The sequence below is a fragment of the Biomphalaria glabrata genome, chromosome 16, assembly GCF_947242115.1.
Source record: "Biomphalaria glabrata chromosome 16, xgBioGlab47.1, whole genome shotgun sequence".
Classification (NCBI taxonomy): Eukaryota; Metazoa; Mollusca; class Gastropoda; family Planorbidae; genus Biomphalaria; species Biomphalaria glabrata.
The window spans coordinates 11,133,544-11,158,630 of NC_074726.1; the positions used below are offsets into that span (position 1 = coordinate 11,133,544).

Genomic DNA, 25,087 nt, shown 5'->3' on the forward strand with positions numbered 1-25,087 from the left:
ACTAACATAGAAAGCTATCGCAATAAACATTGGTCTTGTAGTTGTATGAAGGCTGTCTGGCTTCGTCAGATTACTTGGAAGATGTCTGAGCTTCTTATGTGGGCGCATCAGATCGAGACCAATCAATAATACGCGTTTAAAACTACTAACGAACAAGGTTACAAAGACAGTTTGTGTGGAAACACAAGCTCATAATCGGCCCCCAAAGTGGTCCAACCAGGCAGGTAAAAAGGCAGGTTTCAATATTTTCAGAAAGAATACCATAATGAAATTCTATCAAAGGCAAATTGCAGAGAAGCATGGAGAAAGAATGTTGACAGATCCTGTGTGGTGCCCCAACGGTCCAGCAGACCAAGGGATAGGTGAAAGTGAAGGTGATGCTAGATGTGAAACTAGCCTAACTGATGTCATATAATGATTATCTAATTGATCTAATTGTTTTGTAAAAGGTCAATCTCTTATTTGAAGTCACAAGACAATAAAACATTTCCGTAAAAATAAATATATTGTTTAGGATACTGTGACAAGTTATTGTAGAGTACATAGTACCGTACGCAATAATATGACAAACTACTTATTAGTTGTTGCTTTCAATTATGTTCAACTTATATGCATATTGAATAGATTTTTTTTCTTTAGAAAAAAAGTAAACACATTTTTGTAAATGTAATAGTTAGTATGACAAAACTTATTTAACTTAGCAATACAAAAAAAATTGACAAAAAATCTAAAACCGTTTCCATAAATGTGTTAAAAAAATATGGTACATGGCTATCTCCCTTACTAAATAGCCTCTTGTGTTTGTTACTATTAATAGTGAATATTTGTAAAAAAAAGGTGTATTTTTATGAAAAAAAAAAACTGCTTGCGTAGTTGATTTTAAAAATTAAATTTTTCGCTTTCAGTAAAGAAAAAATTAGTCGTTGCACCAGAACTTTGAAAGGTCTAAAATATCATGATGTCGAATTTGCAATATATTTTCTAGATCTAAATGGGACGGACAGACGGATTGACAGACATTCCACACACAACTAATACCGTCTTTTCCCCTTTAGAGGGCAGCTTAAAAGGTCCATAACAATAACTAGATGTAGAACTAAGTATTTGAATAAAGTTTAATTCATAAAAGCCACAGCCGAGTGTCTGTCAGTAATATATGTTGTTACCATGAAGTCCTAACACAAACTTTAGTATACTAACATAAACAATGTAATTCCCACTATCTGCAATATCCTCAAAGGTACCATTTAAAGTCGTCTCTATACTGCATATAGTGCCTAGCACCGTATGAACGTATAAATCTAATCTCATCTAATCTGAACCTATCTAATCTAATGGCTGCCTGGCAATGTGGTATGTGCACTGAACAGTCGTTCGGATGGCCCTAGGTTCATACCCTGTCCCCTGCCCTCCCCCATTGTCGTGTCGTCCTGCGGGTGGTTTGGTGTGGGATGAAATTATTTTTTTGTGATGCCGTAGGGTGTGTAATATATTAAACATTTTACAGTTTTAATCTAATCTAATTCAATTCTATATCTAGTTCGCACAAATTAGCATATGTTGAGAAATCTTTGCATCAAAGTATGATGTATCAATGGGCAAACGTTTCTCTGTTGATACTTTAAACACCTTTGAACTGTTCTATCTTCGTGTCTATCTTAGTTATTGAACACCTGTATTATAACAGATTTCCTTTCTGCATACAAAAGATTTAGGATAGATTGTTTTTTTTTTGGAAGAAGACCAAATCCACCTATTTTTATTTTGTAGCAGATTGATTTTGTTGCAGTCTGAACTTTATTTCCGCTGGTCAACAATGTTGTCATGGTTACCTGAGACTAAGCAATCTTTACTTTTAAGGATTCTCTTTTTTGTTTTGCTATTCTCATGTTCTTTACGAGAGAGAGAGAGAGAGAGAGAGCGAGAGAGAGAGAGAGAGAGATGGAGAAAGAGAAAGATGTGTGTGTGTGTTTCTGTACTTAAGAAAAAGAGAAACAAGAGAGAAATTAAGAGAGATTTTGAGTGCGGGAGAGAGAAAGAGAGTCTTGGATAGAAACACATAGAGAAAGAATGAGATAATGAGCGAGATATATATATATATATATATATATAGATAGATAGATAGAGAGAGAGAGAGAGAGAGAGAGAGAGATTTTAATTAAAACAAGGGTCCCAGCAAAGGCTTCATCTTTTAAAAATAAAGTTTCACCAGTTGTGTGTTCAAACCTTTTTAAAAAAAAAAAGCAACTGACTGTGAACGAAAACACATTTTTTAAAACTTTAACACAATATTAATTTACAATGTACACAAAAAGTTTGGACCTGTCTGTATTGAGCTTTAGTTTATAGCCATATAGCCCTCAAGGCTACCCTAACATCTTGGCCCACAAAACGCTCTTTTCTGGGATCCTCTCTGGAAACCTAAACTGAGGATGTTTTTAAAGGATACAATTTTGGGGAAAGAATGTGGTGAAGAAGTGATTTAAATCTAACACCGTGGTATACCCCTTCCACCCACATTTGTTTTCTTCAATTTCTTATTAGACCTACCAATAATATCTTGACTTACTCTATATTAAAGTAACTTTAAATAAACTTGATTTATTGATAGATTCGAATGAAATAAATCCAAATACACTGCTTATTCTAGTCAATGGATCTCCAACTATAGGGCCTACCTTATGTGTAAATCGAATGCTCAATATAACAGCCAAAGACAGAGCCGGAATATTAGAAAATTTTCCCAGTGACTGCAACTTTTATATAAACAGGTTCAATATTATAAGTTAATATGCTTCTATTTTATTGCTATTATCTTAACTTTCATGCTCTGAACTTTTGAGCAAAATATAAAACAAATGTCTCCCTTGTATGTCAAGTGTAATCACATCTACACATCAAGAATATTCAATTTTCTTTTGTATCATTAAATTTTCCCTTCTACTCTCTGGCCAATGTAAAGATAAAACATGATAATGAACAGAAAAAAGAAAAGGAACTATTACAAAATAAAAGAAGACAAAAAATATAGCTAAAAGCTGTTAACGGCATATAATTCAGTTACATTTTTCAAAATCAGATCTTCCTTAAGGCCAGAATTATTAGATTTACAGAGCAAGGATAGGAAAAAAAAACACGCCATTTTGTAAATCTAGTTGGCATGTCAGTAATGTCCCTTTCCTTTTTGTAACTTGAAACTGTTGGGATAGCCATCGTTGTTGTGTTATTATTGCTTGTTGTAGTTAGTTGTTTTTTTTAAGATATTGCATCCTGATAGTTTTTTTTTTTTTTTTTTTGTAATTTAAGTGCTAGAATTTTATAAAAGAGAATAAAAGAGAGAGAACTAGGAATGAAAAAATGAATGCTTGGGAGAGCTAAAAGAGAGAGGATGAAAGAAAGAGAGAGAAAGATGAAGAGAAATAGTGAGATATAGAGATAGGTAAACCGTTATACTGATAAATAGACAGACAGTGATAGATAGATTTATAGATAGATAGATAGAGAGATAGATAGATAGATAGATAGATAGATAGAGAGAGAGAGAGATAGAGATAGATAGATAGATAGAGAGATAGAGATAGAGATAGAGATAGATAGATAGATAGATAGATAGATAGATAGATAGATAGATAGATAGATAGATAGAGATAGATAGATAGATAGATAGATAGATAGATAGATAGATAGATAGATAGATAGAGATAGATAGATAGATAGATAGATAGATAGATAGATAGATAGATGAAGCTGAAGTATTTCTAAAGATGATTATTTATCCTAGATGCATGCGTACCTTGTTTGATGTATTTCAATCGCGAGTTCTTGGAAAACATGCACACCGTCACAAGCATAGATAAGGTACTAACAGGAACACAGACTCAATGACCAAGTTGACTCAAGGTGAACTTCAAACAAACGTTTATTACAGAATGGGCCACAGTCTAGTCTGTCACTATAGAACGAAGTTTACCCCCTCAAGAGTCTAGCGGTAACTGATTTCTATAAGTCAATCTTAACCTCTAACCCCAAAGTCTATGTCGTCATTCTAAAATATCCGTTCACTGTCAGTACATTAATGTGCGTAACCCAACTAACTAAACTAGCTATCTAACAATATATATATATATATATATATATATATATATATATATATATATATAGAGAGAGAGAGAGAGAGAGAGAGATAGAGAGATAGCTAGAGAGAGATAGAGAGATAGATAAATAGATAGACAGATAGATAGACAGATAGATAGAGAGATAAATAGACAGATAGATAGACAGATAGATAGACAGATAGATAGAGAGATAGATAGAGAGATAGATAGAGATAGAGAGATAGATAAATAGATAGACAGATAGATAGATAGATAGATAGATAGATAGATAGATAGATAGATAGAGAGATAGATAGAGAGCATAGATAAATAGATAGACAGACAGATAGATAGAGAGACAGATAGATAGACAGAGAGAGAGACAGAGAGAGAGAGAGAAAGAGAACGAATATCTAATACAAAAGACATGAGAAGCTTTGTTCACCCACTCCTAACATCGATTGCTGTGGTTGAAGGCGTCTCCTCTTATCTGACTTGATCAGACCGAAATCAAACGAATACTAACAGAAACTATCGATCTAGCCCAGAATGATTCAATTCAAGGACAAACCAGGGGACAGAAGAGTGGACCCTCTGATGTTCACTTGAAGTGCAGGCTGTGTGAAAGTGGACTCATTCAAACAGCTGTCACTCAATGAATGTGTGAAATTGGTCAGTCTTGAGGCCACATTATTAGGGCTGTCCCCTTCCCAGGCCACTATTTACCAGCCAAATCTTTTTTTTTTGGCTTTAAAAATATTTGAAATGGTCAATGAAAATATATTTGGCTTTCGTTGTAAAGGGAGGTCATTGTTGACACTCAAGGTAAGAATTGGCTGTCTCTCTCTCTCTCTCTCATCATTTATCCCTTGTCTGTCTAGTTCTTCCCTCTGACTGAAAAGAAGTCAAGATAAGCGATCCCCTTTGTGTACTGAAACCAACAAGTTAGACATTGTTCCTAACGGAAGTAGGCTCATGCCAACTTGTCTTCAAGACTGTGCGAAAAACACAAACAACAACAGCACCACCAACAAACGAAACAATACAAAACAAAACGTCTTCCCATGCCCAGGTGGTCTGCTACGAGGCTGACGATGATACACGACGTAACATATTTTTTTTTTTTTTTGAATCGATCACTCAGTACGTCTGTCTGCGTCAAGGTCACGAAAAGTGATTTTTTTTTCTTTTTATCACAGAAACTTGTATTTAAAAAAAAATAACATGTGGATTCTAGTGCTTAGTAATTCTTGTCTTTGTGAACTATGTTTCTGGGGTCTGTGGTGTTCACATTGAACAGTCAATCTTGTAACGAGCTAAAACCTAGATTTAGTGTTATTACAGAACAACCTCTTTCTTTTATTTTGCCAGTCCTCTCATTTACTTTGTGTGTCTCTCTTACAGAGAGAGATGGAGGGAGAAAAAGAGAGGGGAAGAGAGAAAAAGGGAGAGAGGGAGAGAAAGAATAAGAGAGAACAGAGAGAGGAGGAGAAATAGAGAGAAAGAGAGGGGAGGGAGAGTGAGGAGAGAGGGAGAAAGATAGAGGAGAAAGAGAGAAAGATATAGGGAGTGAAAGAAAGGGAGAGAGAAAGAGAGGGAAAAGAAAGCAAGGAAAGGGATATAAAGAGAGAGGGAATGAGAGGGAGGGAGAGAGAGAGAAAGAGAAAGAGAGGAAGAAAAAGGAGAGAGAGAGAGAGAGAGTGGGGGAGAGAGTGGGAGAGGTAAAGAGGGAGAAGAGATAGGGAGATAGAGGAAGAGAAAGAGAGCAAGAGAAAAAAACCTTGAGCATCTATATTGTTACATCATTTATGTTAGATGCTGTACTTTGCAACAAAACCTTATAAATACACATTACACGCTTGATAATCCTTACGGCAAACACCCACGCCGCTGTTCGATCAACTGCACTATCCTTATTAGTTGACGGTAAGATGCAGACAGAGAGACGCTCTTCTATGTCAGCCCCTCCTACGTAATTTTTTGTCATCTTTTATTTCTCCCTCCTCTTCCCTTTCAATTTTTTCCACTCTCTTCTTCATTTATTAGTCGCCTCTTATTGTCTCATTCTCTTCCTCTTTCTTCCTCTTTTTCTCACAATCTCTCCAATTTTCTAGCTTACTCTCAATTACTGACTCTCTCTCTCTCTCTTGCAATCTATCTTTGACTCTCAAAAAAACCTTTTCTCTCTCTCTCTCCAATTCAATTTTTTCTTTCACTCTTTCTCCTTTTCTCTCTCTCACACTCCCTCACACATGCCACTCTCTTTCCGAGTCAGTCTCTCTGACTGTATCTCTAACTCTCCCTCATTCTCTCACTTTTACTCTCCCACACTCTCTCATTAACCCCCCCCCCTCTCTCTCTCTCAGCCCCTGTCTCTCATTTTTTCTCACCTCTCTTTCTTTCTCTCTCACTCTTTCTCTCTCTCATCTCTCTCTCTCTCCCTCTTCCTGTCTCACCTTGAACAGTCAGTTCTGGAAGCATTATCACAGACTCCAATTAGTGACGTCACTAAAAAAAAAAACAGGGACAAGGAAACAAAACGAATAGCGAAGCAGTTTTTATGAGTGCAAATAACAACCCACAAAACAAACACAAAATTAATAATAATTAGGACGTTGTTGTCATAGCAACCATCCTCTCCCTCAAAATAGAAACTAATCACGTTTCGTAGAATTTTTTAATTAAAAAAAAAAAAATTAAAATTTCTAAACGGCAACGAAAAAAATATTTGAAGTTTGTTTCGAGATTTTCGTGAGGATAATTTTTTTTTTGTTGCAACTTAACTTGTATGTGTGTGTGCTTTTGAAAGTTGGTAGTCAATCATACCTTCTAATTGTAAAACGTTAAGGTTGCAATTTTAGAGTTTATGTTTGTGTGTGTGTGATTGTGTGTGTGTGTGTGTGTGTGTATGGGAAGGTTAAACACAACTAAGTGCACAAAGGTGAAATATGGAAGTTGAGAGTCAGAGAGACCTGACAGAAAGTTAAGGGTCACTGCTGATGTGTTTTGCTTGTCCATTCTGTAAGTCAGTGTGTGCTACAGAGCAAAGCTCAGAACATTGACCCACATAGATGACATCTAACTGAAACATTGACCCACATATATGACATCTGACTGGAACATTGACCCACATAGATGACATCTGACTGAAACATTGACCCACATAGGGGACATCTGGTTGGAACATTGACCCACATGGATGACATCTGACTGGAACATTGACCCACATAATAACATCTGACTGGAACATGAAATGATACGAAGGTGAACATGTTGACAAGCAACTCGTGCTGTAAAATTGTTTCTAACATCTGTCATTTAACACTTAGCGAGTTTGTATGTAACATCTAACTTCGGAAGAGTCGCATGTAACATCTACTTGGAGAGACTCAATTCGTGGGCCACCAAACATCACCTCGTTTATAAACATTGAAACACACACGCTCTGAACGTTAGACTTGAACACATTTGTTCGGTTTAAAAATGACATTTTGTGACATTGAGGATTTTCATTTTTAACAATGTTTATTAGAGTAGCCTGCTCTTTGTTTGATTTTGAAAATAAGGATTACGTTCTTTAAAAATAAAAAAAAAGAAAGAAAAATAAGAGTGTGCCATATGGAGAAATGTGGGGCAATATAATTTGATAAAAATGTAAGAAAATAAAAGGAGGAATATAGAAGAGATCTGAAAAGAAAGAGAAAAAAAAAAAAAAAAGAACGCTGTCAAGGATACATTTTCTATTTGATTTTGCAGTGCTAAGAATGTGTACACAAGTTTAACATTCGGAAGGTGCATTACATTTTTTTACAATTTATACGTTATAGCGTGTGTTCCTTTAATGAAAATGTCATGGCCATTGTGATAAAACTATAGAACAAAATACTTCATTATCGAAACGCTAAATACATGACTATTAGCTTTATCAGCGGAGATTTCAATTGGCAATAATATTCCTTTACCGCCAGGTAGAGCAGGAGAAATTAACTCTCTATCACCATGAACCGTAATCAAGTTAAAGCACTTTGAGAGCTACCTGCCTTGCGGTATCAATGTGTAAAGAGCAATTATGAATTACAATTTAGTGATACATATGCGGAAAGCTCTCATACTGGTATTTTCTTCACAGCTTATGTACAACTAAACATTATGCTTCTAAAATCGTTTAGGTCTTTTACATTTTTATTTTTCCATAGACTTAAACTGGCGAATCTGCGAAATTATGTAGGAAAAAAATATAGTAGCATACGAATGACTGCAAGCTGATGGGCATTGCTGCAATGAGAATCTAGAGTCTAACTCTATACGTTTATGAATTTATCACCACCAGAGTCTCTCGTTGCTCAGGTCGTCGTCAAAATGATCACCAGAGTCAATTGAAGTCATAGCCGGAACTCAGCAAAGAGAGGGAGATTTTTTTTCTCCATCTCAAGTGACAGAGAAAAATCATTCTGTCAACTACCGGTTGAAAAAAAAATAGACGACTCTTGCATACTTCCCTGAGACGTTGGCTAATCTCCGCTTTCTAGTGAGACTTCTCTCAAAATGTCTCAAAATCGGTTCTGGCTTCCATTTTGTTCAGTGAGAATGAGGTTATTGTTGATAGTAATCTGTGTATTTTAAGGTTAGGGACCTAACAATAAAACGTTTAGATTATTTCTTCGTCATATTTATATTTGACTCAGCATGAAATAATCTTTTAGATGTGTGCACTTCTTCAAGCAATGTTTTCACCAACTCACCTTAGATTTGATAGGGCCCTAAGCTACTTGACACATGGGGCTCCTTGTAATCAACATAGATTTGATAGGGCCTTAAGTAGCTTGAGACATGGGGCCCCTTGTAATCAACATAGATTAGATAGGGCCATAAGTTACTTGAGACATGGGCCCCCTTGTAATAAATATAGATTTGATAAGGGGCCTCAGCCATTTGAGACATGGTGCCCCTTGTTATCAACATAGATTTGACAAGGGTCTAAGCCATTTGAGATATGGGGCCCCTTGTAATCAACATAGATTAGATAGGGCCATAAGTTACTTGAGACATGGGCCCCCTTGTAATCACGATAGATTAGATAGGGCTATAAGTTACTTGAGAAATGGGGCCTCTTGTAATCAACATAGATTTGATAAGGGCCTCAGCCATTTGAGACACAGAGCCCCTTGTTATCCACATAATGCCATTTATTCCTTTACTTTGTCTTAAAAACATTTGTATGCGCTAGTTGCTAATGTTGTCTATAAAGTAAATCCAGCGCTGTCTCCAATTACCACTGACTGATCGAAACAGTAGGTCTATTTAGCCTCTTTCAAAAACGAGATCAAAATGTTGTACTCGAGGACAAAGATTTTCAATTCAATGATTTTCCCATTACTTTTGTGAACAATCTTTATATGGATTCTTTAAGATATGAATAAAAAGCAAAAACAACAACACACACACACAACAATGAAATAGAAAACCTCAGAAAATAAACGAAGACTCCAACGAACAAGAAGATGTGAAAAGAAATTCTGCGTTTACATGTGTCCTCTGCTGTTCAGATATCCCCGACTTTAATTTGTTGAAAGGGCCATCAATTTACTGTTGTTTGTTTCATTTCTTTTTATTTTTCACCCATTCATTTTCTTGGTGATTCATTTTTAGAACTCCCACAAGCCACTTCATCGCTTGACTTGTTTCTTCCATTAAGCAGACGATAATTGGATGTTGCAGCACTTCTAGCCAGCAAGATGAGCTCTCCCATGTAGGGCTTCTGGATAGGGGTGTCCAACATGAGACTCAAGTCATGGCGGTGGCCCGCTTTAGTTGTATTTTTGTCTAAAAGGTTCTTGCCTCTTCTCATTATGGTTTAAAGCGTAACTTTTTACTTACAGAGTATACATATCTAAGTGGATTTCTCTTTTTCTATGTATGTATGTATGTATGTATGTATGTATGTATGTATGTATGTATGTATGTATGTATGTATGTATGTGTGTATGTATGAATGTATGTATGTGTGTATGTATGTATGTATGTATGTATATATATATATATGTATATGTATGTATATGTATGTATATGTATGTATATGTATGTATGTATGTATTTATGTATGATTGTATGTATGTATGTTTGTATGTATATGTATGTATATGTATGTATGTATGAATGTATGTATGTATGTATGTATGTATGTATGTAAACTATGTATGTATGTATGTATAGTATGTATATTATGTATGTATTGTATGTATGTATTTATGTGTGTATGAATGTATGTATGTATGTATGTGTATGTGTGTATGTGTATGTGTGTATGTGTGTGTATATGTGTACGTACGTATGTACGTACGTATGTATGTGTGTGTATGTGTGTACGCATGTACGTATGTATGTATATGAGTGTGTGTATGTGTGTACGTATGTACGTGTGTATGTGTGAATGTATGTATGTATCTATCTATCTATCTATCTAGCTAGCTAGCTAGCTAGCTATCTAGCTAGCTAGCTAGCTAGCTGGCTAGTTAGCTTTTTACTTGCATGACCTATCTTACATTAGAGAAACAGTTTTAATTTTAAACATTTGATTGAATACTATTAAGATGACGAGCTGGGCCTTCCTAGGACAACTAATACTAACTATATAACAATAGAAAAATACAATCCCAATGAGTAGAAATGTACATTTGACACGCTTAAATAAAATCTTATTTAGTCCCATTTTGCTGAAAGATTTCATTAAAATTAATCGGATGCATTGCGCATGTCAGGAAGTCTACTCACTTAACTGGTCTTTAAAAATCGTATTCAAAAGCTCGATGCACTGAGTGCAATGGATAAAAAACGGTGTTTATTTTAGTCAATGAACAAGTACTGGTTTCTTTGTGAAATAATCTTGGTGGGAAGCCTGGTCGAGAGGCCAAGTGCGCTTGAACTTGGCTTGGCTTGGCTACCTTGGAAGGGGGCTCGAGGCTCTTTTTAAAATAAATTTGTCCTATGAAATTAAGAAAAGACAAAATGGCAACAAAACAAACAACATAAAAACAACAACAACAACAACAATGGTATAAACTGATAAATCCATTGCTTTGGGGAAGACAATTAATGTTCTAATGATAAAGAGGAATGCTCTTTCAAAAAAGAAAATACTATGTCTAATGCATCTTGAATCTCCTTTGACCAGACTTCTTTGAGGTAATAATCTGATATCTATTCCTCTACCAATAGATTCATAATAACATTTTAATTCGGTACTCAATGGAACTCTTCGAACAAGTTTGTAACACGTGGTCTGGGACGTCACTTCCTCCCTATTCCACCCATCTCCCAGTCTCTATTCTCAATGATTACCCCCCCCCCCCCTCAAACCTTTTCTTTGTATGTGTTCTGGTCCTCCCTTCCGCTGCCTATCAGGGGACGTAATTTTAAAATCGATAGCTTCGAATTTAAGAAGCTCAGAAGTGCTAGGGAATTTGTAGGAAGGACATCGCCCAATGTCAAGGACAAAGAGGCCAGCCATTGTGAATTTTTTTTTTTTTGTTAATTTGTAATGGAGTAGGTTCTATTACAATGGCTTCCTAGCAATATAAGCGCACTAATATATATATATATATATATATATATATATATATATATATATATATATATATATATATATATATATATATATATATATATATAATATATATATATTGGAATATCCTTTATGGGACAAATTATGTAGGTGGCAGCTAGGAGTGAAATACTTCTCCTAAGTCTTCGGACTCGAAGACAAGTCTTAATGTATCAATATCGTATTAATGAGAGGGCTTGTATGCTTACCCTGGGGTTATTCATTCAAATTCTGAAAGTACTGAGTGCCTTGGACAGTTAAAAATGCTTCCAACCAAACATTCTCGTAATAAAACGGGAAAAACCTGTTGTGACTTTCCAATCACCAAATCAAATCTCTTCAGAAAAATCTGAATCGTATAATCTTGCTTCGTTATAATTGTGCGAAAGACGAACCCATATTTATTCTCTGGCACTGCCAGGGTCGAGCTTCGTCAAAGGAAAACAAATCCAGTGTATTCCCCTAACAGTGTCCTCTGATACATTGTCTGATGATGTGTCAGGTAATGAGAATTGTCTTAGAAATGCTATTATTATTATTTATTTTATTATTATGTTAGAAAAGAACGAGTATTCATTCTCTGGCGAAGCCAGGGTCGAGTCTCGTTGGAGGGAAACAAAATTCATCGTAGTCCCTTTATCAGTTTCCACCGAAAAATTTCTGGTGATGCTGATGGAGTTTCTATTATTATCATTATTGCTATTATTATTATTATTATGAAACGCGTTTCAAGTTTTCAGGCGCTGCCAGGATCCTTCTTCCCTAGCGCTATTAGAGCATGGAATGGGTTGCCTGAGCTAGCCAGGAAAACCAGAGTTTAGGTCATTGGTTAATATGCATGACTAAATTCATGACGCGTAGAACGTAATCATCTTTTTTTTTAAGTAACGTCTGTATCATATAAGATAAGATAAGAAGATATTCTAAGGAAACATTCATTGTAGTCTCCAATTAAAAGTGTTCAATTAATTAGCAGATCTACAGTAGTACTTGCCCTCTGCCCTCTGGCTTGTAGTGCAGACGTAGAAAATCTTCCTAGGTATGTTCAAGGTCACGAAGTTGTCTGCAAAATCATCAGTCACTTCGGCCGATATCACTATTGGTAATAGTGTAATATTAAACTCCACAGCCGCTTTGTCTTAAAGCTAAGGTTTTCATTTGTTATTATTATGTTAGAAACGAACGAGTAATTATTATCTGGCCCTGCCAGGGTCGAGTTTCGTTAAAGAGAAACAAATTTCATTTTAGTCCATTGATCAGTGTCCACTGAGGAATTTTCTGGTGATGTGGCAGATCTGCGTCAGTACCGGCCTATGACAGGCAATGAGAATGTTCCTAGGAATGTTAAGTGCCTTGAAGGTATATGTAAGGTCAGTTGTTACTATCCCCTCGGTTGATAGAACAATGAGTTATATTGTTATTTTGGATAACTTCCATAAACGCTTAACTCTTTCTCTCCTAACCGACGATACCAGCGTTGATTTCACCAGAGTGTGGTAAATTATTACGGAGAGAAAGAGTTAATCTCCAAGCCTAGGTTGCCATATTATTATTATTATTATTATTATTATTATTATTATTATTATTATTATTATTAAAAAGGATAACCCCTATGTTATTAACACTTAATACAATTAAACAATAAAGACGATTAAATGTTATACGTATAATTGACCCGTGGTTAAGGTTCCAATAATAATCTAAGTACTCAATCCATAATACCAAACACGCTTACCATTATTTAGTTTCTCTGCAAATTATCTTCAGGCAGGGCAAATGTATCTTGAGTGTTCGACACATCAAGATTTATTGCGACTCATTATACAGAGTCTCTGATTCATCTTGTTCTGCATTAAAACTGGTGTCGAGAATAAATCTTTACCGAGAGTCCTTCTGGGCTTAAGTCTATTATGTTTAGGCAAATGTCGCCGGCCATTAGAGCTGTTCGCATCACTCCTGCGGAATTTGCGCTTTTCTAGGGACAGAGAGTAATCGCTTGGAAAATTGCTATTGGAGAGGGTAGAAAGTTGGTTCACTGGATGTGTGTGTGGGTTTGGTGTGTGTGTGTGTGTGTGTGGCTATGGACATGTTATGCGTGTAAGTATGCCTGTGTGTGTGTGTGTGTGTACCAGTAACTATTAAGGGAGTCTTGAAGTAATTGAATGTTTCACGTTCATGGGAGTTACAATGTCGACCAAGAGGTGAGGAAAGTAAACAACAGACATGATAGAAAGCACAGACACAGAGAGAAAGAGAGGAGAGAGGGAAAGAGATAGAGTAAGGGAGAGAGATGGGGTGAGAGAAAGAGATATAAAATAGGACGACCGGAATAGGATAATAAGATAAAAGCAGGATGAGCAAGTGAGTGTGAAAAAGAGACAGACAGATGGGAAGAAATAGAGAGAGAGAGAGAAAGGGGGACAGTGATGGAAAGAGAAAGTAGGACGAGAGAGAGAGAGAGAGAAAGAGAGTGCGAGTAAAAGAAAAGGTACCCGATTCAGATCTTTAAGTTTATGGGGCAAAATATTAATACTCGTCTGTTTCTATTACCTACCGTTAACGAGGAAGTCCTGTGACCCACCAGATTTATTTCCCTCCCCAAGCGTTTATCAAATTGTTGGATGACGGCCTGGTCATATGGTTAGAGCAGATCAGACTGTCATCTCCTTGGTCTCTGATTTGAACGCTACCATCTTCAACAAGTTTTTACTGCTATCTAAAAATTGTTATTTCTGAACTAACTTCAGGAACTTCAAAATTAAAACGAAACAAGCAAAAAAAAAACACAAACAAACAACAAATCTTTTTATCTAAGGTAAGAACATCAAAATCGCTGCAATATTTCTCAATACTGCAAGGTTTAAGTCCCTTTTTTATGTAAAAAAATAAATTATTACTACTAATTGATTAGCTAATTGTTTACTTCTTTTGATTGATTCATGCATTGTCATGGATTATGAATAATTGTACACAATTTCAACTCGATCCAGGAATGGGAATTGGGAGTTAAAACCTGTACAAATCGTGTACCTGAAAGACGGACGGAATGAGTTAATATAATAGTTGTAACAAATTAAGTAAAGTAATGTATAGTTCCCCTATTAGACCTTGCCATCTAAAGGGCAGATGATGTAAAGGTCATCTGTTTCTGTGGCCTACGGTTAACGAGGGTGTCATGTGGTCAGCACAACGATTACCTGCCTTTACTTTTCCCAATTAATGTCAGGTTCCCATTAGCGCTGGGTGAACTCAGAGGCCCAACGATCCCAAGGTTAAAAATCCCAGTTTTCACTAGGATTCGAACCCGAGACCCCAGTTGGGAGAGTTTTTTTTTTTTATTTATTTATGCTTGCTCTAGAGTTTTATTGGTGGGAAGGGGTGGGGGGTGGGGGCTCTTCTTCTCATTCTCGAGAACCATTCCTACACAGACAACAATAAATCTTCAAGCGCAAGGCCGAAAGCATTATAATCCTTCATCTATCAAATCTTTTATTAAAGAGACGTAATGGCTATCCGTCCCTGAAGGGACTTGAAGACCTCTTCTCTCATCGCCCCCTTGATTTAGACTAGTGTTTTCTCTTTGGGTCCAATCTCCAAAACAGTATTCAACTTTCTAAATAAAGTTTTTGATACAAAAAGTTGACTTTTGTGGTTTGGGTTAGTTTTTAAGTTGTCAACAAAAAAAAAAGGTCAAACTCTCACGCAGTTTTACCGAAATTTTGAAAAATACAATAACAAGGGAAAGAGAACAGAAGAGTGTGAGAGAGAGAGAGAGAGTGAGAGAACGAAAGATGATGTGTACTAGAGAGAGAAAGAGAGAAAGAGAAACACAACAGAGAAAAAAATTGTACAGAAAAAAGGGGGGTAGATGAAAACAAAATGAAACTGTGATAAAGAAATAAATACAAATAGTGGGGCGCAAAAAAGAACGACAGAAAGAGAGAGAGAGAGAGAAAGAGTATTAGAGACAAGAGAGAGATAGGGCGAGAAAAAAAAAAGAGGAGTGTCAAATAGTACAGAAAGAGTGAGAGAGAAATAAGCGGTTTTAAAAAAAAGAAAATATGATCCTGAAAGAGATTCAAGGTATGATTACTAGTGACGCTAAAAAGAAAGAAAGAAGGGGAAAGAGAGAGAAAGAGAGAGATAGAGAGAAAGAGGGATAGACAGACAGATAGATAGATAGACAGAGAGAGAGACAGAGAGTAAGAGAGAGAGAGAGCGTGAGAGAGAGTCAGAGACAGAGTTACAGAGAGAGTGAGAGAGCGTGAGAGAGCGACAGAGAGTGAGAGAGAGTTACAGAGAGAGTGAGAGAGATAGAGAGAGAAAGAGGGATAGACAGATAGATAGATAGACAGAGAGAGAGACAGAGAGTGAGAGAGAGAGCGTGAGAGAGAGTAGGAGACAGAGTTACAGAGAGAGTGAGAGAGAGAGAGCGTGAGAGAGCAACAGAGAGTGAGAGAGAGTTACAGAGAGAGTGAGAGAGAGAGATAGAGAGAGAAAGAGGGATAGATAGATAGAGAGATAGAGAGTGAGAGAGAGAGCGTGAGAGAGAGTAGGAGACAGAGTTACAGAGAGAGTGAGAGAGAGAGAGCGTGAGAGAGAGACAGATAGTGAGAGAGAGTTACAGAGAGAGAGAGAGAGAAATAAAAAGTTTATCACACAGAGTTAAAAAACAAAACAAAAAAAACAACGAGTGATCTAGAAAATCTCCGCTAAAATATCTTCAGCTGTCCTCTTTTCAATGTCGAACTGAAGGCTAGTGTATTAACCAAACGAACTTTTCAATAGAAACAATGTTAAGTTATTTTTCAAGCTTTTAGTAGGAAACCTTGGAATTTGCGATATTCAATTTTAGCTTTGTCATCATAGGAATCCTTGGGCCTTAGACCTCTTTTCGTTGCCTCTTTTTTGGGCCCTCCAGACTCTTTTGTAGGCTTTTAAATTATTTTTTTATTTAATTTTTATTTATTATTTAAATTTCCCCCAATAAAGAAGAAGCCAAATTTTTTTTATTTTTTTTTCATTTTATTATAGATATAGTGGTAAATATGCTAGCGATTTTCCTCAATAAATATTCATCAATTTATGTTTATAACCGGTGCATAAGCCGATGCATAAATACATTATCTTCTAAAACCTATGCATTAACTTAGTACTGCTCAGTGCCTATGTATAGTTCTATGCTGGAGGAAATACTCAGGTACAAGGTCGAGTGTCCGATTCTCGACCCAATAAATCTCTGATCAAATCTAGTTTTCGATTCTTTGTCCTAGAATAGCTTGTTCTAGCGTATATGAATTACTATTAACCCACCGGCTACTACCGTTGAATTGTCCCCTGGCTATATATTGTTTATTAGTCTATGGGCCCCTCCCATTGATCTTACTTATAACAATTTAATGATATAAAGTTAAAAGCTCCCCCATACATTTCTTTCGGGCCAACAAATTCTAGTATCTACTACTTGGAAAAGGACCAGTCTGTAAATTCAAGAATAACTTCTCTCCATACCCTTCCCCCCCCCCCCCCCATACACAACTCTCCTCCATAACAAAAATGGATGACTGTTGTTTACCTTATTTGACTTTTCGTCTGATCAACAGTTCTTATTCGATATATGTCATAGGCAAAATGATATTTCGTGTGTCCTGCCCCCTTATACAAAGCTTATATCAACTCACACTGTCTGTCTGTCTGTCTGTCTGTCGGTCTAGTACAATTTTTCACACGTTCTTTGCCCCACTCGGATCAAGTTAAAATTTGGCACACTTATTTATTGTACCTGATAAAACAAGAATCAATTTAAAAAATCGAACAAGGAAAAGAAATTGAACTATCCAGATGTGGTGTATACGTTGTATTAGTCCCCTTTATAATTTGTGTAGAGAATAAGTTCGTCGTTTATAAATTTGAAACTAACATTAGAAAGCTATGAAATCTTCTATTTTCATAAGCGCTTCGCTGGCACAGCGGTTAGTGTATTGGCTTGAGGAGATTTGAGCACTCGAGTTTGAATTCTAGACCTCCAGGTAGCGTCAGATTCACGTTATCAATCCAACTTACGCCTTCCTCTTGTCCTGTCTTCTATCTTTTGGTTTACAATTGTTCTCTGGGCTATTTGATTGGCTGGTATATTTAACGTTTTCTTTTAACGTTAGAATATTCTATTGTCTAGTTATCAACTGATTTTATTGTGTGTTTTCTTTAAGTACTAGCACATTTCATTGGTGGCATGTGCTAACGTTTATTTACATAATGATAACATTATCAGCAAACTGAAATTAGCCAATCAGTTTAACGAAGACATATTCAAAAACCCTGTAATTAGGGGGGAAAAATATTGAAATAACCCGCCGTAGGGCATAAAGGCTGTAAGTTAATGAGGTGTCAATATAAATTTGTTTTCAACCCAAAGACAAAAGTTAAATAACAATCTTTCATAAGAGATTATCAAAGTGTTAAGTTCATTGTATTCTTATGTTAACGCCGAAGCATTTTTGTGTTTTTGTATTGACAGCAGATTTCTACCAGTAATGTTTGCCTGCTGCATTTTTTTTAAACAAACCTTCTATCAACTCATTCGGTATGTGTTTCTGTCTGGTAAAACAAGTTGAATGTTTTTTCTCCCATTTCTCATCTCTCGAACCAAGTTGAATCTTTGCACACTTATTCGTTGTACCTGACAAGACATTGATCAATAAAAATAAATTAACCAATTAGTTTATTAGTTATTGATGAATAATTATTTTGCTTGATATCCAAATAATGGAAATAAATGCTACTGAACTAGAGATGTGGATATATATATATATATATATATATATATATATATATATATATATATATATATATATATATATATATATATATACACATTGTGTTTTGAAACGTTTTGTCTCCTACTTCCCATTCTCGGATCAAGATGAAATTTCGAATAATTATTCATAGTCTAAGTCAATACAAAGTCAATAAACCACTTAGTTAATCAATTAGTACTAAATAATTAAATTTGTATTATTCAGCAGAAAGGGAGATTAACCCTGCCATTTTCAGACAAATGACAGTAATTAGCGGCTCTTTTCCCTTACATACGCTTCGTTTTTTAAAAAGGTATCCTTTTGTTTCCTTCTATTTCTTGTCTATTTAAACTTGTTTGCCAGCAAGTAATGTTGATTAAAAAATATTTTTTTTGAGAAAAGTTACCCTTTACAGACGTTGCAATCTGTAGTGTACATGATGTAAAGGTCATCTGTTTCTAAGGTGGGTGGCCAAAGAGGGTATCACGTGAACAGCACAACGACCAACCAGAGTTAGTGTCCCTAACAAATGTCAGGTGCCCCTTAGATTCGGTTCTACTCAGGAGCGTCCTAAAAATTTCGAAGCTTCCTCGTTCTTTCTGATTTCTATTTCAACCTCAGTATTTGTAGAAACTGAACATCTTTTTTCTCCAGCTTCCCCCCCCCCCCTCTAAATTTCATCATGTCAATGTCAATCCCCAAATGCGTGTCCGAAATTTTGGTTAATATTAAATATTATCGCCATTATCTCACGCCATTATTTCCAATGTTAAAATGCAGGGGCCCCTATAGAGGTCAAGCCACCCGGGCTTCCAAATCCCTAGCTACGCCACTGTGCACATGTTACATTAGGTCATGGCTTTACAACGAGTGAGTTGACTCTGATAAGTCTCTCTATCCCAAAGCAAATTTACACGCTTCATTAGTCTTATGGAATAATTTTCTACAGATATAGGTATAATGAATTTGGAAGCGTGGTCGAGAGGCCAAGTGCGCTTGAACTTAGCTTGGCTTGGCTACCTAGAAGGGGGCTCGAAGTTCGACACCCGACTCGGGCAGAGTTGTGTTTACTGAGCGCCTAAAGGCAGCACGGAAAATCAACTCCTAGATACCCCCTCCCCTCCCCCCCACTGGTCCACAAATGAGATTGGACCAAAAGCGCTCTGAGCATGCTATAAGCATAAAAGTAGCGCTATATAAAAAAGCTATAATAATAGCAATGCTGGACTTGGAGATGATATTTTGCTGGCCATTATTTTATTGTCGTGGTTGTTGTCGGTGTTTTTAACTTCGCTGTTTTAGATGTAACAGTTGTTGTTGTCGAAGCTGTTGTTGAAGTTGCTGTCATTATCGAAGCTGTCGTTGTTTCCAAAGTCATTGTCGTCGAAGCAGTTGTTTTTTTTGAAGCTGTAGTTGTTGTCGAAGCTGTCGTTGTTTTCAAATTCATTGTCGTCGAAGCAGTTGTTTTTTTTTGAAGCTGTAGTTGTTGTCGAAGCTGTCGTTGTTTTCAAAGTCATTATCGTCGAAGCAGTTGTTATTTTCAAAGCTGTTGTTGTTGCTGCAGATGTTGTAGTTCTCGCAGCTGTTGTTATTGTCGCGAAATCGTTTTCAAAGCTGTTGTTGTTGTCGAAATCGATTTTTATCGCATATATTGTTGTCGTGTCTGTTGTTGCTCTTGTCGCAGCTGTTCTTGTTATCTAAGATCTTTTTTATTCGCTGTCACTGTTTTTAAGCTCTTTATTTTAGTTGTAACAGCCGTTGTTGAATTCACAGCCGTAGATGTTGTCGCAGATTTTATTTGTCGCCTTTCTTGTTGTCGCTATTGTTTTCATTGGTATTTTTTGTTCGTTGGTATAGTTTCCCTTGATATTGTTATTGTTGTTAATTCTGTTGTTATTCAAATTAGAATTGCATAGTCTTGTGTCGTTGTTGCTGTTGCATCTCTTCTTACTGTTTTCTTTTTAATTTTATGTTACAACACTTCTTGTAGTTGATGTTGTTTCTATTGCATTGTCATTTGTCTCTGTCTTTTTCTTGACACTTTTCGTTTCTTTCTTCTATTGTTTTTGTTATAGTTGTTGTTTTGTTATAGCTGTTGTTTTGTTATAGTTGTTGTTTTGTTATAGCTGTTGTTTTGTTATAGTTGTTGTTTTATTATTGTTTTGTTATAGTTGTTGTTTTGTTATAGCTGTTGTTTTGTTATAGTTGTTGTTTTATTGTTGTTTTGTTATAGCTGTTGTTGCTGTTGCTACTACCGCCGTTAATTTTAATGTAGATGTTGTTATGTACGATCTAGGGTACGTCTGTTAGTTCGTTAGAAGTTGAACGAATAGCTAAAAACTGACCCAAAATTAATACTCTGACTGTTTCTATTAACGGTCTATCGAGCTCAAAACTAATGATTAAATAATAGACTAGGAACCGCTGTTTGTGATCGCTGAGATACCGGTATGTTGAAAAAGAAAATAGTTTAAGAACCGTTCTTTGTGATAGCTGGGCTACGTGCGTGTATAGAACGTTAAGGACTGTTGTTGTCGAAGCTGTTGTTGAATCTGTACATGTATGTTAATCAGAAAATAGATTAAGAACCGCTGTTTGTGCTAACTTTGATACCTGTATGTTGATTAGAAAATAGTTTAAGAACCGTTGTTTGTGATCGCCCGGCTACGTGTATCGAATGTTAAGGACTGTGTTCAGTGCTTATGTACGGAGGAAGAAGAGTGTATGTGTGTGTGTGCGTGCGGTGAGAGGAATATAGAGCACTGGACCTGATGTGGTCTCAATTACACACAAACAGCATTGTTATAGCCTCAGGGCCTAGTCGAGGTTTTCAGCTCGCGATTTATGACGTGGACAGTTCCGGCAAATTCCAGCGGTCGATTCCAATTGACCGTGAACGGCGAAAGTCGGCATAGAGTTTCCTCCCTTGCACTTTCACTTTTCAATTTACTTTTTTTTTTTACGGTCCATTAACTTCAAGTTCTTGTCTCAATATTTCACATTAAATGTCTTCTGTCCTCAGTGAATTATAGCTTGACTATTTCTAGTTCATATATTCTGAGATTAAATTCGAAAATAAAAAAAGTAACCATCAATAATATAATCCGTAAACGTTAATAAGATGTCCCAACGACACAAAGTATCAAAGAACTCAAATCCACAACGCATACCGAGAACAATTTATTTATTTCAAAATGATGTAGGGTTTTAACTGTTTTAAGAATGGACGTTATTTAATAATGTATACATTTATAGTTTAGCAAAATGTACATGTGTACAGTAAATTATGCAAATCTGATGTAGCAAGATTAATCACGAAAATGCTTTAAATACGAAGCAAAGAAGCCTAATCTGACGGTAGGTATATCACACATACACAAAATATATTTCATTAACATTAATGACTTTTTACATGTATAGGTACAATATTTATTGAAATAAGAAGGTGAATAAAATATGTTTGTAAAATGTATTGGATGTTTCTTCTGAGTTAAAGATGTATCACACATACACAAAATATATTTCATTAACATTAATGACTTTTTACATGTATAGGTACAATATTTATTGAAATAAGAAGGTGAATAAAATATGTTTGTAAAATGTATTGGATGTTTCTTCTGAGTTAAAGATAATTTACTTCCTAGTCCAAACCTTCCACAGGACGAATGGGATGAGGGCAGACAGGGTTTGAACTTGGCACCATAGATAAGTCCGACAGTCCAGTGCTCAAACCGCACGACCAGGCAGCCAATTATAGATAAGCTCTGATGAGGACCAGAACCACAGACCTTCCACTATGGTACCCCACTGGTCCTAAACATGTCAAGTTAATTCGTCATTTTTTAAGCAACAACGAGTCAAACTCCACTTACGCTACAAGTAACATTGACTATCAGTTTGATTTGTAAAATCCGGACAATATTCCGGACAGCAAGAGAGAAAACAAAGAGAATGCGAAATAAAGAAATGTTGTGCCGATGTAAGGAACCTAAAGGAAAATTAAAGAAAATATTCTTGCAATATATTGTCATTTTGAAATAAATGAACACAATTTTTGATACCCAAAGATAATCTGGTATCAAAGATCGTCACAGAAGTCGAGAAAATAACTTAAAGATTTCCTTCGGACAACGGCTTCATAGTTAATCCTAGGACTTGAAGACAATGCCTTGTTTTATACCTATGTAGATGTATTGTTTCCTGTCAATATCTGCTCCAATGTTTTTATAGTGTCGTAGAGAGTTGTCTCGAATGTAACAGACTGAATGAATGAACGTGTTTGTAGAAAAATGGCTGAGATTGCATTAGAATAGTCTCCCTTGGTTCAAGTTTAATTTCCTGTCTTGTTTTCCCCCCTATGTGGATTATATGATCCTCTTTAAAAAAATAGGTATTAAAATGCTATGAACGACTTTTTTTTTTTAATCTCGACATTATGAACATTAAAGTTGATGTATTAGCTTTTTACATTAGAATCTCATTTTGTCTAGACAGTTTCTTGGTAAATGACGTCTAGGCTTAAAAAAAAAGAGACAAACAGATATTTGCTTCACATGACTGGTCAAATGGTAAACTAAAACTGTGACCAAATGAGAGTGTCGCAAAAATGAAAGTGGGACAAAATTTAGTTATAGATATTGTAATGTACTTATTTAGCGTAGCGACGCACTATAGTTGACGGCATTTGAACGCAACATTGAAAGAAGCCACGGTTAGTGGGGGTTTAGTTTACACATGTGTTGTTTTATTCAGTTGACATAAGAATTTTAAGTTAGCAACATTATTTATAGACAGGGATTTGACTGTGGCCCATTCTGTATTAAACTTTGAATCGTTCAGAAGTCTAAATGTGATACGCCAGTAAAAGACTCTCAAACATCCCCTGAGTAGCTCTTCAAGTCACACACATCTCTACAACAGCAAAATCCATTACAATATTCATATATCGTTTTCTAAGCGAATTGAGAAATAAACAAGCTGAGCTATAGATTCAAAAGGCAAAATATAAAAAAAAAACTTTTAAAAACACAAAAAAACATAACTTATCTAAAGGAAAAAAAAACATTTAATATCACGGCCATATATTTCAATATTGCAGGAATAATATCCATTATGTTTAAAAAAAAAAGAATTACTCATTACAACTTATTTATTAATTCATAAGTAATAAAATATTTAAGATACAGACAGGAGGAAAGCTAAGAAACCGATGTATTGCTGAACTAAAAATAAATAAATTATAACGAAGTGTCCTGACACCTACATCTTATACCAACCGTCTATGACGTCTGTACGCGACGTCTGCTCATTCAAAACGAAAGGATCAAGCTAAATGCTTACGTGGATAACGCCATGTCGAAAACTTAGGTGCCTGGTCGTGGTCTCAATGGTCCCCAGTCCGAAACATGTCCGCAGCCATTCACCCGCCTAGGTTTGAACTAGGATGTCATAATCTTCAATTTCGACATAAATAATAAATAAATACATAAATTATGGCTTTTATCTAGCGCTACTTTCATGCTTAACGCATGCTCAGAGCTCTATGGTCCAATCTCATTTGTGGACCAGTGGGGGGAGGGGGTATCTTGAAGAAGGTTTTCCGTGCTCAAAAAAAAAAGCTCTGCCTGAGTGTCGAACCTCGAGACCCTTTCATAGGTAGCCAACCCTAGTTTTAGCGTACTTAGCCTCTCGAGCACGATTCCCACAAAACACCCAAAACATAGAAGAAAAAAAAACACAGGGGTGCATCCACTATTTTAAAAACAAACTAATAATGAATCTGTTCAGTGTCTACAAATATATTTTCTGTCTAGAAGGGAACACGAAGAGATGATATCCAAATTAACTACCTTGCTCTCAAATTTAACTCCTCTTGGAAAAGCGACATGCCTAAAGCTAATTTTAAATCTTTGTCCATGGACAGTGCCACTTTCTTTTCGCTCTCCGCACTTAGGCGGGCAGATAACTCGCATCCAATGAACGCAAAAATGTATTTTCCATGTTGGAGTAATGACTCCCCTTGAACCAGAGTTAGGGCCCATGCTGTGATCTCCAAGTCTGCGCACGTAATGCAGCTCCTGGTCATTATGAAACTGTCACCGTTGGAATAATGCCCTCGGTATTTGTGTTGTTTACTGTCTTGTGTTTAACATTGAGGCTTCACTGCTTTCACTCTCAGCGCTAAGACTTTCATCACCGTCAAGTGCTGTGCCCTTATTAAAAAAAAAATTCTTGTAAACATGGCAATGAATTTATTCATGTAAATCAAAATGTCAAGATGTGTATCAGCATGTTAAAAAAAGCAGATATGTAGATATTTTTTGTTATTTTGAATCTCTAATAATTAATTGACATTACTGTAAAAAAAAACGTTGATTATAACATCAATATGTGTCTATTTGTTTGTCTCAGCGTTCGTCTTATTCAAACAACTCAGCTGTGCTTTCGAAAAACATTCTTACATTTGTTTAATCCAATGTTAGAAACAAGAAGAGATATTTCATTAATAGCTCTTTAAGCGGCCCCAGAAAGGGAAAAAATTGAAAATATTTTTCTGTTGTCTGTCTGTCTGTCTGTCTGCCTGCCATGATTAT

At 35.9% G+C, this 25,087-nt stretch overlaps 2 protein-coding genes across 5 annotated transcripts in view; one reads left to right on the top strand and one right to left on the bottom strand.

The window, feature by feature from the left end:
- LOC106057274 (phosphonoacetaldehyde hydrolase-like) overlaps positions 1-25,087 on the bottom strand; it is a 284,305-nt gene that overhangs the window by 211,297 nt on the left and 47,921 nt on the right. The window lies entirely within an intron of this gene.
- LOC106078854 (potassium voltage-gated channel subfamily H member 8-like) overlaps positions 1-25,087 on the top strand; it is a 271,372-nt gene that overhangs the window by 115,344 nt on the left and 130,941 nt on the right. The window lies entirely within an intron of this gene.